The sequence below is a fragment of the Mustelus asterias genome, chromosome 20 (genome assembly GCF_964213995.1).
Source record: "Mustelus asterias chromosome 20, sMusAst1.hap1.1, whole genome shotgun sequence".
NCBI lineage: Eukaryota > Metazoa > Chordata > Chondrichthyes > Carcharhiniformes > Triakidae > Mustelus > Mustelus asterias.
The window spans coordinates 599272-616538 of NC_135820.1; the positions used below are offsets into that span (position 1 = coordinate 599272).

The 17267-nt window shown below is 46.8% G+C and overlaps 1 pseudogene; it reads right to left on the reverse strand.

The window, feature by feature from the left end:
- Window positions 1-1870: 1870 nt before the first annotated feature.
- LOC144508708 (myelin-associated glycoprotein-like) overlaps window positions 1871-17267 on the reverse strand; it is a 63006-nt pseudogene continuing 47609 nt past the window's right edge.

Here is a 17267-nt window from a genome sequence, read left to right on the forward strand (position 1 = left end):
GCGACAATGAAGGAACAGCCGATATATTTCCAAGTCAGGATACTAGTGGCTTGGAGGGGAACTTCTAGGTGGCGGTGTTCCCAAGTACCTGCTGCCCTTGTCCTTCTAAATGGTAGAGGTGGTGGGTTTGGAAACTGCTGCCTAAGGAGACTTGGTGAGTTGCTGCAGGGCATCTTGTAGATGGTATACATGGCTGTCACTGTGCATCAGTGGTGGAGGGAGTGAATGTTTGTGGTTAGCGTGTCGATCGAGCGGGGCTGCTTTGCCCTGGATGGTGTTGAGCTTCTTGAGTGTTGTTGGAGCCGCACCCATCCAGGCGAGTGGGGAGTATTCCATCACACTCCTGACTTGTGCCTTGTGGATGGTGGACAGGCTTTGGGGAGTCAGGAGGTGAGTTACTCTCCGCAGGATTCCCAGCCTCTGACCTGCTCTGGGAGCCACAGTATTTATATAGCTGGGTCCAGTTGCGTTTCTGGTCAATGGTAACATTTGGATGTTGATCGCGGCGGATTCAGTGATGCTATTGCCATTGATGGTTAGATCTGAGCATTTTAATTGCCTCTGTTAATAAATGTAATATTACACAAAATGCAAAAGCTTCTTGCAATCTATCACAGGATGAACAAGGTGCAGCTTTCAGAAAGCTCATTCAGATCTAATAACAAAGCTCAGTGACACCATGTTTCTGTTCATTACTATTCGACCACGTTGGTTGCACGCAGTGAGGCAGTCCCTCGGCTATGATGTGTTCACACAGCAGGATTGGGGGCACCTGGCACAAAGGACATGCTCATTTGTTGTCCTGCAAATCATTTACTGCGCGCCTGCTGCACACAAACCCTGTCAAAGGAACCTCCATGGTCCCAGTCTGAATCGACGCAGATCAAAGTTACAACAACGGGCATTAATGTAATAAAGGTCCAGAGGATCTTCAGCAGATTGTTAATCGGATAGAAATCCATCACTGAGGCACACAAGGAGATATTAGGGACAGGTAGCTAAAAGTTAGGTCAAAGAGGTTTGTTTTTAAGAAAAGTATTAAAGGAGAAGGGAGAGAGAGGCGGAGATATTTAGGGAGGGGAGAGCAGAAACATTGGAGTCATTCAGGAGACTGAGAGATGGTGTGATGGAGGATTCCAGGGTTTATGGGCCAGGGTTAGCTGGATGGGTTAAATGGCCTCTCCCATTTATCCTTCCCTATGTGAAATGAAGAAAGAGCTGATGCATGTTCGTCTTTACACTAAGGGTCATTGAGATTGGGAATATGGGCTTAGAACAAGGAGAACCCAGGATTGATTTAAATAGGGAAATGGGAAAAACTCTGAGATTGGAATTTTTTAGAAGGTTTGGAACAGAAGATTGGGACTCATGGAGGAGTTCTGTGAGAAAGCAAGAGGAGCTGGGCCGAATTGAGGAAAGATTCGGGTTAAAGGGATAGGACAGACAAGCATGAAGAACCAAATGGCCTCCCCCTGTGCTACAAAATTCTCTGTGTCCACAGAGTGAGCTTGTATCACTCTCTCCACCCATCAGGTTTGATAATTGTGTGTTTGAGTGGAGAGAGGGGGAGAGAGATGGAGAAATGAAGGGAGACAGAGAGAGGTAATGAAACAGAGAGAATGCAGAAAACAGACAGACACAGAGAAGGAGAGAGAGAGGGAGAGAGCCAGAGTGACAGAAAAAGAGGGACGATTGAATCTTTGCCCCTGTGGCTCAGCATCAAGTCTTCACTGGAAAAGCAATTCATTCCAAATCCTGCCAATTGACCCATTCAGTCCCTTCCTCCCTCACGGTCCCAATGGATTGGCTCGTCTTCCCCAGAATCTCAAACCCTATCCCCACTCCCTCACCCTCTCTCCCTGTTTCACGCTCAGTTCGACCGGAATCTGATCTGTGCGTATTCTGTCTCCTTGTCTCCGTGGACGATCCCATCACCACCGGTCATCCTCAAGACTTGGGGATTCCCGTAGAGAAGCTGGTCAAGATTGTCAGGGTTCCCAGGTCCAGTATCGCCTCCCAATGGACCTTCGGAGAGATCCCAGGGAGTGGGTGTCTCCCCCTCTCCAGTTGTGTCGCCAGTTGTGTTCTGGGAGTCAGTAAGCAGCATGTTCTGTTTATCCTACAGAGAAATGGAAACAGAATACTTTCTCACATCATTCACTATCACTGAAAGCATTAACTTATAGTGTAGCTTTGTTAGTGCAACAGTGGCAATGCAGCACTCCCTCAGTACTGACCCTCTGACAGTGCAGCACTCCCTCAGTACTGACCCTCTGACAGTGCGACACTCCCTCAGTACCGACCCTCTGACAGTGCGGCATTCCCTCAGTACTGACCGTTTGACAGTGCGGCACTCCCTCAGTACTGACCCTCCAACATTGCAGCACTATCTCAGTACTAACCATTTGACAGAGCGGCGCTCCCTATGTATTGACCCTCTGACAGAGCAGCACTCCCTCAGCACTGACCCTCTGACAGTGCCGCACTCCCTCAGTAGTGATAGTGGGAGAGTAGATTATGGGCGGCACAATGACACATTTATTGGCACTGCTGCTTCCCAGCTCCAGAGACCCGGGTTCGATTCCAGCCTTGGGTGACTGTTTTTTTGGAGTTTGCACGTTCTCCCCATGTCTGTGTGGGTTTCCTCCAGGTGCTCCGGTTTTCTTCCACACTCCAAAGATGTGTAGGTTAGGTGGATTGTCCAGGCTAAATTTCCCCTTAGTGTCAGGGGGATTAGCAGGGTAAATATGGGGATAGGGCCTGGGTGAGATTGTTGTCAGTTTTGGCTCGATGGGCCAAATGGCCTCCTTCTGCGCTGTAGGAATTCTAATCCAGGACACATGTTGTCTACGCACTGAGATTGATTCTTTGAAGTGAGTGTAAACTGCTCCCGTACCTGGTACTTCACAGAGCGTGGAATGGAGATCAAAGCAATGTCACTGGTCTCTGAAACGCCCTCCTCAGTTGCTGTCTTTCTCCTGCAATAACACAATATCACACTGTGGTTATCATATATCGGAGAATCAGTGCAGCCCAGACACAGAGCCCACTGTAACCGAACCCCAACTATTGACTGTCCCGTAATCCAACTCTCCCACCTTGCTCTTTCCTCCATTGTTCTGAAAATTTGTCCCCTTCCAAATATTTCTCCAATTCCCTCTTTTGAATGTTCCTATTGAATCTGCTTCCACTGCCATTTCAGGCAGCGCCGTCCAGAGCAGAAAAACCCATTCTTATTTAGCTGGAAGCAGGACAATGAAAGATGCACTCTGGATCAATAGGGACACAGAGAACACTTACAGCTGAGGCATTTAGCTTCTTACTCATGGGAAACAAACACCGACTTCAGAAAAAACATTAAATATTTCAAAATAGAATTAATTTAACCATCACACTTACTTTCTCACACACACGATGATGAAGATTCCAGCCAGGAAAATACCCAACATGATTCCAGCCGTGAGCAATACTACTGCCCATTTATTGGAGTCTCTCTCTGTAAAAACAGACATTAATTACTGTACTACACTTTTAGAAAGATGCTCCAATGTATCTCGAGAAGCATTACACTCAATTTTTAAATATCCATTCTCGGGCAATGTCAACATTTTGGGGACGATTCTCCCAGCTCGCTACGTTGCTCAAGTAGTGCAACGGGCTGGGAGACATCAGCGGCAGCCGTTTCACGGGTTTCATGTTGGGCACCACTACCTCCGCTTGTCTGCCAGGCTGTTTTGTCGACGCGGAGCTGATTATCATATTAAAATCAGCATTTCATTTCTCATTAATATCTTTACATTGTGACAATACTGTGCCTTCAAGAAATGTATTTGTGTCATGTTTCTGGTGCAGGATGTTTTTAGTAGTCCCTTCTATTTATCGGTGACATTTTGTCTATAACTGACATCCCCTGTTGTTACAGCAGCAGCATAATTGATCTCATTTGCTGAAATGCTTGTTTTAATCTGGACTAATGCAGGGTTGTTATGTTCATGTTTTCCCCTGGGGTTTGATCAGCGTTTTGACAGGAAAAGTCACGTGACTAGGCAGGGCTAGGCTCACAGAGAGAAACCCAGCTCAGTTGCTGTTTGGAATCTGTAGAGAGAAGAAATAGCTCTCTGTCTGTCTCTTTCTCTCTCTGGATTTGGAGACTGGCATCTGTTAGAATGTTGGTTTCTTTATCTGAAGTTCTGCTGCTTGAAGGTGGCTCAGTCTCTGGAAGCTGCTGTATGGGAGTCAGGTGTCATTCTGTATCCGTCGAAAGGGGTGAAAGGCTGGAAGTCTAGCATCCATGTGAGCATATCTGTGGTGCTAACTGCTTCTGAAGAATAATGTATGTCTATGAGGATATTGCTTAAATTGGAACAACAGAGATAGCTCGCTGTTAAGAATTATAACTTGTCATGTTTAAGTACTTAAATTGGTAAGTTATGCTAATTCTTTCTGTTATATTCTAACTGTTGTTAAATAAAGTTTCTTTTAATAAAAGCTTCCCAACGGGTTCATAGAATTATACCTGGCGCAAACAACCTGATGCTCGCCACAGTGCCAAAATCAAAAAGGGTTAGGGTCGAGGCTAACTTCATAATATGCCTTGGAGTTTCTGATCTGGTCCCTAACAATAGAAGTAACTTGTTAACCTTCTAAAGTTTGAGGAATTGAAGCCTCATCTTTTATTTTATCAACTGCTCGAGTATATATTGAACTACTTTAAAAAGACTGTTAAAATCAAGCAAAGAGACTGCATTAAGATGACTGCCATGGGTGTCCTGAAGTTTGGTATTACCAGTTTGCAGTTTTTGAAAATGCTCAATGTGGATTACAATTAGGACATGCAAAGACAACTCCTGAATTTTCTGATGTCCACAATTGCTGCAAAGATGAACTGAAACTTTATTGGCCCTCACTATTTGTATTCCTATGAAGGTAAACTATCCAGGTAGAAAGTTTACCAGGATTATTGTGATTGGCAGGTTTGCCAGACTGTAACCCTGTACTGTTCAATAACTTGTTATTGTGCGTGTGCTTGATCAATAAAAAATAATCCGTTTAAACGCAAGAAAGCCTGTCATCAGCACAGACATTGAATTCGTATCTTCATCCTTATAAATTACAAAAAGAATTCCTTCTAAGATCAATCAAGGAGTGAGGATGAAAGGACAGGTCCTGACACGTGTCCTCCCCACTTTAACATCAGTTTGTGTCATCTGTATCATTTTCAATGCAACGGCTTTGTTTCAGGGGAGCGAGGTCTCGATTTCCATTCGCTTTCGTGTGAAGAAATGTGACCAGACACTATCAGGAGGGCTAAAAGAAGACATGAGGTTGCTTTGGCAGACAGAGTGAAGGAAAATCCAAAGAGCTTCTATCGGTATGTTAGGAGCAAAAGGATAGTGAGGGATAAAATTGGTCCTCTTGAAGACCAGAGTGGTAGATTGTGTATGGAACCAAAAGAGATGGGGGAGATACTAAATGGTTTTTTTGCATCCGTATTTACTGAGGAAACGGGCATGGAGTCTACGGAAATAGGGCAAACTGGTAGGGAGGCCATAGAACCGTTACAGATTAAAGGGGAGGAGGTGCTCGCTGTCTTGAGGAAAATCAGAGTGGATAAATCCCCAGGACCGGACAGGGTATTCCCACGGACCTTGAGGGAAGCTAGTGTTGAACTTGCAGGGGCCCTGGCAGACATATTTAAAATGTCAGTATTCACGGGGTGCCGGATGATTGGAGGGTGGCTCATGTTGTTCCGTTGTCTAAAAAAGGTTCCAAAAGAAATCCAGGAAATTATCGGCCAGTAAATCTGACGTCGGTGGTGGGCAAGTTATTGGAAGGTGTGATACGGGATAGGATCTACAAATATTTGGATAGACAGGGACTTATTAGGGAGAGTCAACATGGCTTTGTGCGTGGTAGGTCATGTTTGACCAATCTATTAGAGTTTTTCAAGGAGGTTACCAGGAAAGTGGATGAAGGGAAGGCGGTGGATGTTGTCTACCTGGATTTCAGCAAGGCCTTTGACAAGGTCCCTCATGGGAGGTTAGTTAGGAAGGTTCAGTCGCTAGGTATACATGGGGAGGTAGTAAATTGGATAAGACACTGGCTCAATGGAAGAAGCCAGAGAGTGGTTGTGGAGGATTGCTTCTCTGAGTGGAGGCCTGTGACTCGTGGTGTGCCGCAGGGATCGGTGTTGGGTCCATTGTTGTTTGTCATCTATATCAATGATCTGGATGATAATGTGGTAAATTGGATCAGCAAGTTTGCTGATGATACAAAGATTGGAGGTGCAGTGGACAGTGAGGAAGGTTTTCAAAGCTTGCAGAGGGATTTGGACCAACTAGAAAAATGGGCTGAAAAATGGCAAATGGAATTTAACGCAGACAAGTGTGAGATATTGCACTTTGGAAGGACAAATCAAAGTAGAACGTACAGGGTAAATGGTAGGACTCTGAAGAGTGCAGTTGAACAGAGGGATCTGGGAATACAGGTACAGAATTCCCTAAAAGTGACGTCACAGGTGGATAGGGTCGTAAAGTGTGCCTTTGGTACATTGGCCTTTATAAATCGGAGTATCGAGTATAAAAGTTGGAGTGTTATGGTAAGGTTATATAAGGCATTGGTGAGGCTGAATTTGGAGTATTGTGTACAGTTTTGGTCACCTAGTTACAGGAAGGATGTAAATAAGATTGAAAGAGTGCAGAGAAGGTTCACAAGGATGTTGCCGGGACTTGAGAAGCTGAGTTACAGAGAGAGATTGAATAGGTTGGGACTTTATTCCCTGGAGCGTAGAAGATTGAGGGGAGATTTGATAGAGGTGTATAAGATTTTGATGGGTACAGATAGAGTGAATGCGAGCAGGCTTTTTCCGCTGAGACTAGGGGAGAAAAAAACCAGAGGGCATGGGTTAAGGGTGAAAGGAGAAAAGTTTAAAGGGAATATTAGGGGGGGCTTCTTCACGCAGAGAGTGGTGGGAGTGTGGAATGAGCTGCCGGATAAAGTGGTAAATGCGGGATCACTTTTAACATTTAAGAAAAACTTGGACGGGTTCATGGATGAGAGGGGTGTGGAGGAATATGGTCCAAGTGCAGGTCAGTGGGACTAGGCATAAAATGGTTCGGCACAGACAAGAAGGGCCAAAAGGCCTGTTTCTGAGCTGTAATTTTCTATGGTTCTATGGTTCTATCCCCGAACAGCCTGGCTCCAATGTGACCAAATGCTGCCATTGTTTCATAAGCTCAGGTGAGTAAAAGCTTGGTCAAAGATGTTAGTTGTAAAGAGCAACTTAAAGGAGAGGGAGAGAGAGAGAGAGAGCTGGAGAGGGCGAGGGAGGGGATTTGAGAGTTCAGGGATCAAGGGAGCTGTGTGGAGATCGATCCCGAGCTATTCTCTCACCTTTGACCCACAGATACACCTTGAACATGGCTTCCCCGTGCGGGTTTCGAACCAAGCAGGTTGCCGCCACTTCTTCCTCATCCTGGGGTCCCAGCAGGATCAGGGAGCCAGTTACTTGATGCCCATCTCTGACCCGCCGCGACACCAACCGTCCTTGTGTTTGGTTACCACTGGTGTTGGCATGGGGCAGGTGCCAGGTAAGGTCTCCAGGTGGGTTGGAGTTGGCCACACAGACACAGGTGATCCCCTCTGAACTGCTGGTGCAGGCTGACTCCTGGGAAATCTCAGGCTTATCTGAGGAGGGAAGGAGAACACTGAGACAACCTCGGAGCAGGGTTAGAGTGTAAGATAGATTCTGAACACTGAAACAATCATCCATGACTCCGGTATCTCCAGACTCGACTATCCCAACACTCTCCTGTCCAGACTCCCATCTTCAAACCTCCAGGAATTTCAACTCATCCCAAACTCTGCTACCCGGTGTCCAAACTCGCACTGAGTCCCATTCACTCATCACTCTTTGTTGTTCACTGAGCTACAATGACATCTCTATAATCTCCTTCAGCTCCTCCAACTCTCCCTATTTCTATAACCCCTCCAGCTCTTCCAATCTTCGCTTATCTCAGAAACTTCCTCCAGCACCTACATCCTTTCTATCTCTGTAACCTTCTCCAGCCCCAACAATCCTCTCTATCTCTGTATGCTCATCTAGCCTCTACAAACCTCCCTATCACTGTAACCTCCTCTAACCACTACAACCTTCCCAATCTCTATAAACCCTTGTCACCCCATGACACTCCTCTCTCTCTCTATAACCTCCACGTGCCTATCTCTGTAACCTCCTGCAGTCCCGACAATCCTCCCTATCTCTGTAATCTCCTCCAGCCCCCTACAACACTCCCTATCTCTGTAACATCCTCCAGTCCCGACAACCCTCCCTATCTCTGTAACCTCCTCCAGCCCTACAACCCTCCCTGTCTCTGTAACTTCCTCCAGCCCTACAACACTCCGTATCTCTGTAACCTCCTCCAGTCCCGACAACCCTCTCTATCTCTGTAACCTCCTCCAGCCCTACAACCCTCCCTATCTCTGTAACCTCCTCCAGCCCTACAACACTCCCTATCTCTGTAACTGCCTCCAGCCCCTACAACCCTCTCTATCACTGTAACCTCCTCTAGCCCCTACAACCCCTCCCTATCTCTGTAACCTCCTTCAGCCACCTACAACACTCCCTATCTCTGTAACCTCCTTCAGTCCCGACAACCCTCCCTATCTCTATTATCTCCTACCACCCTCCCTATCTCTGTAACTGCCTTGAGCTTCTACAACCCTCCTTAACTCTGTAACCTCCTCCAGACCCTACAACCCTCCCTATCTCTGTAATTTCCTCCAGCCCCTACAACCCTCTCTATCACTGAAACCTCCTCCAGCCCCTACAACCCCTCCCTATCTCTGTAAACTCCTCCAGCCGCCTACACCCCTCCCTATCTCTGTAACCTGCTCCAGCCCCTACAACCCCTCCCTATCTCTGTACCTTCCTCCAGCCTCTACAACCCTCCCTATCTCTGTAACCTCCTCCAGACCCGACAACACTCCCTATCTCTGTAATCTCCTCCAGCCTCTACAAACCTCCCAATCTACTCCCTGCAGAATTCCATATCTCTGTGATCTTCTTCAACTCTACAACCCTCTGCGATCTCTGCGCTCCTCCTATTCCAACCCCTCGAACATCCCCCAATTCTCATCACTCCTTCATTGGCAGCTGTGCCTTTAGCTGGTTATGCTCAACTCCAGCAGACAGGCTGTCCTCAGACAGGAAGTGTTGGGGTTTTAAGAAGAGATGGATCGAGTTAAATGCTTACATTGTACATTCAGGTGGGTAACGTTGGAGGTGCTGTTACCCAATGGGTTCCTCACTGTGCAGTAGAAACTTGCATCATTCTCCCGTGTTACAGGAGTGAAGGAGAGAGTGCGGATACTTGTCTTTAACTGGGTGCTGGTGTTCCCCTCGACCCTGAACCAGGTGTAATGAGATACCGGCGGGACACTTTCACCGGAGCAGGTTATTGTGATATTGCTTCCCTCTCTGATCCCACCTGAGGATCCACTGATGGACACCATCGTCTTCCGTGGGGGATCTGGAACAGGAACACAGGAAAATCAGCAGCTCATCCCCACGCCCCACAACCCTCCGAGATCTCTGCACCCCTCCATATTCCGGACTCTTGGACATCCTCCCATTCCCATCACTCCACCATTAGCAGCCATGCCTTCAGCTGCCTAGATCCTCAGCTCTGGAATTTCCTCCCTCATTTCTCATCTCCTTGGAACAGAATCTGACCCTGAGTCACATCAGGACAGGTTGGAACAGGTGAGCAAAAGCTCAGTCAAAGAGGCAGGTTTTAACAAGCGTCTTAAAGATTGTGAGAGAGTTGGAGACTGTGGGTAGAACTTTCCCAGGCTGCGAATGGTCAAGTACAGGGACTGGAAACAAACAGCCTTTTCCTGACAACAGATGGAGGAGAAACTGAGAGTGAAGATTCGAGGAAGATGAACAATTGGATGGGTGGATACCATTGAGACGTGGACTGAGGGAGGATGAAAGAAAACTGGTGAAGAATTAAAACAATGCTATTGGCTTCACTGAAACCGCGATGGTAAAGAACAAAAGAATGTATCTGTCCACTCACGTTCCACAGTGATGGTGATGGACCCCTCCACTGCTCCATGCTCATTCTCTGCCACACACTGATAGTCTCCAGTGTTCCTGGATGTAACGTGAGGAATCACCAACCACAGCTCATTATTGGATCTTGTTCTGTTCATTGGGACATTAAGATGTCTCCAGGTCAGGTTAGAAGCTGGGAAGCTCTCGACAGAGCAGATTATCACTGTCGAATTCCCCTCAATTATATTGATCCATGAAGAGTTAATCATATCAGGAGAAGTCATTGAGAGATTCCGTGATGAATCTAAAAACAAAGATTTAATTGTGAGCAAACACAGTACATAGCAAGAGTCCATGCTTCACCACTCTCTATCTGACATCTATCTACATTTTAAAGCATCTTTCCCCATTGTAAGTTCCAATATCAACATTTAGAACAGTCCCGCCCCCCATGTGTTTGTCTTTATTTATTCACAGGATGTGAGTGTCGCTAGCTAGAACAGCATTTATTACCCATCCCTAATCACCCTTGGAAAGATGGTGAGTTATTCACTGCAGAGCTCCCAGTCTCTAACCTGGTCTTGTAGCTGGGTACAGTTAGGTTTCTGGTCAGTGGTACCCCCGAGGATGTTGATGGTGGGGAAGTCAGCGATGGTAAATACCATTGAATGTCAAGGGGAGATTGTTAAAATTTCTCCTTGGAGACAGGAGTTGCCTGGCACTTGGGTAGCACAAACATTATTTGTCACTTCTCATCCCAAGCTGACTCCTGTTCAGGTTTTGCTGCATATCTGGGATTGTGTACGCATGCCTAATTATCTATACCCATTTTGTGTGTGTGATGTTGAAGTCTGTGTACACTCACGTTCCACAGTGATGGTGATGGACCCCTCCACTGCTCCATGTTCATTCTCTGCCACACACTGATAGTCTCCAGTGTCCCAGGATGTAACGTGAGGAATCACCAACCACAGCTCATTGTTGGATCTTGTTCTGTTCATTGGGACATTAAGATGTCTCCACGTTAGGTTAGAAGCTGGGAAGCTCTCGACAGAGCAGATTATCACTGCAGAATTCCCCTCAATTGTATTGATCCATGAATCGTTAATCATATCAGGAGAACTCATTGAGAGATTCCGTGGTACGTCTAAAAACAAAGGAAGATTCTATTGTGAGAAAACACAGTGCTCAGTAAGACTCTCTCTCTATCTGATGTCTATTTGCATTTCAGGATATCTTTCCTCTTTATAAGTTGCGAAGTCACATTTACAATGACCACTGAGTATGTGTGTTTCTCACTATTCTTTCACAAGATATGCACATTGCTGGTAAGGCCAGCGTTCATTGCCCATCCTTAGTTGCCCCGTTAGAAGCTGAGTTGGCTTCTTGATCTGCTGTAGTCCATGTGGCACAGATACACCTAGAGTGCTGTTGGGGACAGAGTTCAAGGATTCTGATCCAATGACCGTGAGGGAACGGCCAATAAATTTCCAAATCAAGATGGTAAGTAGCTTGGTGGGGAACCTGTTGGCAGTGGTGTTCCCAGATAGCTGTTGCCCTTGTCCTGGTAGGTGACTTTAGTACCTTCAAAGACGGGTGACTACCTAGTAGATGAATGAATTAACAATATATTTAGAGGGAAACATCTATTTACAGAGAGTAATATAAAGGCTGTCATCCTCCAACACTTGATAAAACCTATTTGATTTCATACAGAGCTATGTCACAAGTAATAATTATCTCTTTTGAGGAGTCAAGATAAACTAAGAGAGTGGATGACTGCAATGCCAGTTAACCTCATTCAGAGGCCTCTTTCTGATACTCTTTCCATACCTCCGCTAGTGCTTCTTGAGCAGTGTGTGTTGGGGTGCCAAAGATTGGGAATAAAGTACCCATAATAACTCGCCATGCCTAAAAAAGATTTCAATTCTGATACATTTCTGGGGGCCGATACTTCCTTAATTGCTTTGAACTTCTCTTCCATAAGTTACAGCTTATTTACGTCTACTCTGAACCCTAAACATGTCATTTCTTGAGCCTAGAATGTACATTTCTCCCTTTTTAGCCTCACTCTGGCCTGTTTAAATCTTTTTGAAGCTTCTTTGAAATTTGCTGGATGCTCCTCTTTGGACGCTTCTGTAATCAGTACATTGTCTAGATAGACAACCAACTTTAGTAGGTCCTGTAGTAAGCTTCCCATCGTGAGCTGGAAACTTTCACACGCCGATGATACCCCGAAGAGATACCCACATACATATTTGCATTTAGGCCCTGAAACTTGCCTAATTCATCTTGGAACACCTCCTGATCCTTTTTGAAGACATTCTGGAAGTTTTCATTATAGATCTTGAAGATTTCCATCCAATTTAATTGAACTTGATGAAGCCAAGCTCAGCCCATCAAACCGAGCCCCTGGCCCTCTACTACTATTAGAGGCAGTTGAGCTGACTTCTGCGAGTGAATTAGGGGCATTGTTGCTGTTTCTAGGATCCTTAAAGCATCCGCACTATATGTTGCTAGCATGGCCATCATGCTTTTCAACTGTAGGGGGCTCAACCCCTCCTTGTAAATAACAAAACGGTTGTTCCTCTATAACTGTAGGGGAGGCACCAGTATCCACCTCCATTCTGAATGGTTGACTGCTTACGCCGCAGACTAGTCTGTCTCTCAGCATGCCGTTGAGTAATGACCCAAACTTTGTTAAGCCATTTGCCTTAGGCATGCCATGAATGCCGCTATCCACTCCCCTGGGGTTCTTGCTGTCAAATTAAATTTGTATCACTGCATGATCACTGAGGGATTCTGGCAGTAATGACTCTTAATCAATTCAACAAGCTCCTCAAAGGTTTTGGTGTCGGGTGCATCTGGAGAAGTTAGATTCCTTATCAGGCTGTTAATAGGATTACTTGCTGCTTCCCTCCCCCCAGGTTTAATTGGCCTTAAACAAAATGCATGCTTTTGACATATTGCACCCACTGCTCCGTGTTAGGTTGAATGGGTCAAGTTTTCCAAAAAGGGGCATTTTAACACTTAAACATGTTGCTGAACATGTTTGCTGCTTGTCTACCACACGAGGTCTGCTCTCCTGATTTCTGCAGCAATAGGAAGGCACTTCCATTGATCCTTGTCGCCAAATGAAGTATCTTCAAAGATGGGCGACCACCAGGTAGGTCAATGGATGAACAATTTATTAGAGGAAAATGACTATTTAATAGGGTGACATAAAGGCAACTGTATTCCACGACTCCAGATTCCTAACTGCAGGGAAAACTCACGCTCAGTCCCATGATTCGTGCCCTCCACTCCAATTGGCTGAATGGATCACATGACCCTCCAAGAACATGCCCCCTAATGGGGCACGCTACCCCAGTGAGCGAGGTGGTGGGTTTGGAAGGTGCTGCCTAAGGAGCCTTGGTGAGTTGCTGCAGTGCATCTTGTAGATGCTACACATGGCTGTCACTGTGCGTCGGTGGTGGAAGGAGTGAATGTTGAAGGTGGTGGAGGGGCTGCCAGTCCAGTGGGCTACTTTGTCCTGGTGTGTGTGTGTGCGTGTGTGATGTTGAAGCCTGTGTACACTCACATTCCACAGTGATGGTGATGGACCCCTCCACTGCTCCATGTTCATTCTCTGCCACACACTGATAGTCTCCAGTGTCCCTGGATGTAACGTGAGGAATCACCAACCACAGCTCATTGCTGGATCTTGTTCTGTTCATTACGACATTAAGATGTCTCCAGGTCAGGTTAGAAGCTGGGAAGCTCTCGACAGAGCAGATTATCACTGTCGAATTCCCCTCAGAAATATTGATCCATGAAGAGTCAATCATATCAGGAGAACTCATTGAGAGATTCCGTGGTACGTCTAAAAACAAAGGAAGATTTTATTGTGAGAAAACACAGTGCACAGTAAGACTCTCTCTCTATCTGATGTCTATTTGCATTTCAGGATATCTTTCCTCTTTATAAGTTGCGAAGTCACATTTACAATGACCACTGAGTATGTGTGTTTCTCACTATTCTTTCACAAGATATGCACATTGCTGGTAAGGCCAGCGTTCATTGCCCATCCTTAGTTGCCCCGTTAGAAGCTGAGTTGGCTTCCTGATCTGCTGTAGTCCATGTGGCACAGATACACCCAGAGTGCTGTTGGGGACAGAGTTCAAGGATTCTGATCCAATGACCATGAGGGAACGGCCAATAAATTTCCAAATCAAGATGGTAAGTAGCTTGGTGGGGAGCCTGTTGGCAGTGGTGTACCCATGCATCTGCTGCGCTTGCCCTGCTGTTGAAGGAACATTGACAAGTTGCTGTAGTGCACTGTGTAGATGGTTCAATCTGCTGCCATTGTGCATTAGTGGTGGAGGGGCTGAACATTGATGATGGTGCATGTAGTGACAAACAAGCAGTTTGTGTTTCGTGTGTCTGCGTGTCTGTTTATCTCTGTGTATATTTCTGGAACGTCTGCATATGACGTGCATGTCAGTGTCGAGATGTTTCTGTGTGTTTTTGAGTGTGCACGAGAGTGTGTTTGAGTGCGTGTGATGTTGAAGTCTGTGTACACTCACGTTCCACAGTGATGGTGATGGACCCCTCCACTGCTCCATGTTCATTCTCTGCCACACACTGATAGTCTCCAGTGTCCCTGGATGTAACGTGAGGAATCACCAATCGCAGCTCATTGTTGGATCTTGTTCTGTTTATTGGGACATTAAGATGTCTCCAGGTCAGGTTAGAAGCTGGGAAGCTCTCGACAGAGCAGATTATCACTGTCGAATTCCCCTCAGAAATATTGATCCATGAAGAGTCAATCATATCAGGAGAAGTCATTGTGACATTCCGTGGTGCATCTAAAAACAAATAAGGATTTTACTGTGAGCAAACACAATGCAGGACGCCATGCTTCATCTCTCTGCATCTGATGTCGATCTGCATTTCCAGGCATCTTCCCTCAATATAAGTTCCTATGTCACATTTACAATGTGGGTGGGTGTGAGGTAGGCACGTGTGCGTGTTGTGTTCATGTGTGTGTGTTTGTGTGGCCTGTTCACATACGCTTGGAATGTGTGTGTGTAATATGCATGTGTGTATCATGTGTGTGTGTGCTGTGCATGTGTGTATCGTGTGTATGGTGTGCATGTGTGTGAATTTGTTGAATGGTGTGTGTGTGTCCAGTAGGCATGTGTGTGGTATGTACGTGTATGGTGTGCATGTGAGTGTGATGTGTGCTTGTGTGGCCTATGAGTGTGTGCGTGTCTTTGTGTGCAGTAGGTGTGTATGTGTGCATGTGTGTTGTGTGCATGGGTGTGATGTGAGTGTGCCGTTTGCATGTGTGTGTTGTCTGAGTGTGTATGTGTGTGCGATTGCAGAATGCTATGTTCTCAAAGCCATGCAAGTGATCATAAAACTGTGGAAATCATACTTTATTTTTTGTGCTTACTTTAAAATGGGCTTTGCTAAACCAATAGATGGCTGGATTGGGCACAGTTGCTGGAAATTTCGTACAGCAGTTAGAGGGAGTTCTGGAGTTCCAACTTCATCCTTGTGGAATCTCACACCTTATTGGAAGAACACTTTATATACCAGGGAACCAGAGGACGAGCAGACGATATTCTTCAAGAGAGGCCCCTTGGATTTTGACTTTCTGGACTCGAGCAATCAAGTGAACTGCTGTCCATTTCTGTGGTTCTCCGTCCTGTTAACCATACTTATTATTGAAAGTCCCACATCCCGATCCCATACTGTATACCTGTGTGCAGCAGTGTATGATGTTGACGGCTGTACTTTAGGTTAAACAGAGATTCCATGATGCATCTCCAAACAAATTTGGATCAATTAACGTGCATTGTTTGTGAAGAACTTTGTGACCCTGAGAATGTGAAAGGTGTGATATCAATGTAGGTTCCTTCACCACAAAGCACGGAAACCAGACAGTTCAGTTCAGTACTGAGAATGCTGCACTGTCAGAGTGTCAGTACTGAGGGAGTGCTGCACTGTCAGAGGGTCAGTACTGAGGGAGTGCTGCACTGTCAGAGTGTCAGTACTGAGGGAGTGCTGCACTGTCAGAGGGTCAGTACTGAGGTAGTGCTGCACTGTCAGGGGGTCTGGACTGAGGGAGTGCCGCACTGTCAGAGGGTCAGAATTCAGTGAGCGCCGCACTGTCAGAGGGTCAGTACTGAGGGAGTGCCACACTGTCAGAGGGTCAGTACTGAGGGAGTGCCGCACTGTCAGAGGGTCAGTACTGAGGGAGTGCCGCACTGTGAGAGTGTCAGTACTGAGGGAGTGCCGCATTGTCAGAGGGTCAGTGCTGAGGGAGTGCCGCACTGTCAGAGGGTCAGTACTGAGGGAGTGCCGCACTGTCAGAGGGTCAGTACTGAGAGAGTGCCACACTGTCAGAGGGTCAGTACTGAGGGAGTGCCGCACTGTCAGAGGGTCAGAACTGAGGGAGTGCCGCACTGTCAGAGGGTCAGAACTGTACGAGTGCCGCACTGTCAGATGGTCAGTACTGAGGGAGTGCTGCACTGTCAGAGGGTCAGTACCGAGGGGGTGCTGCACTGTCAGAGGGTCAGTACTGAGAGAGTGCCACACTGTCAGAGGGTCAGTACTGAGGGAGTGCCGCACTGTCAGAGGGTCAGAACTGAGGGAGTGCCACACTGTCAGAGGGTCAGAACTGTAGGAGTGCCGCACTGTCAGATGGTCCGTACTGAGGGAGTGCTGCACTGTCAGAGGGTCAGTACTGAGGGAGTGCCGCACTGTCAGAGGGTCAGAACTGTAGGAGTGCCGCACTGTCAGATGGTCCGTACTGAGGGAGTGCTGCACTGTCAGAGGGTCAGTACTGAGGGAGTGCCGCACTGTCAGAGGGTCAGTACTGAGAGAGTGCCACACTGTCAGAGGGTCAGTACTGAGGGAGTGCCGCACTGTCAGAGGGTCAGAACTGAGGGAGTGCCGCACTGTCAGAGGGTCAGAACTGTAGGAGTGCTGCACTGTCAGATGGTCAGTACTGAGGGAGTGCCGCACTGTCAGATGGTCAGTACTGAGGGAGTGCTGCACTGTCAGAGGGTCAGTACTGAGGGAGTGCTGCACTGTCAGAGGGTCAGAACTGTAGGAGTGCCGCACTGTCAGATGGTCAGTACTGAGGGAGTGCTGCACTGTCAGAGGGTCAGAACTGTAGGAGTGCCGCACTGTCAGATGGTCAGTACTGAGGGAGTGC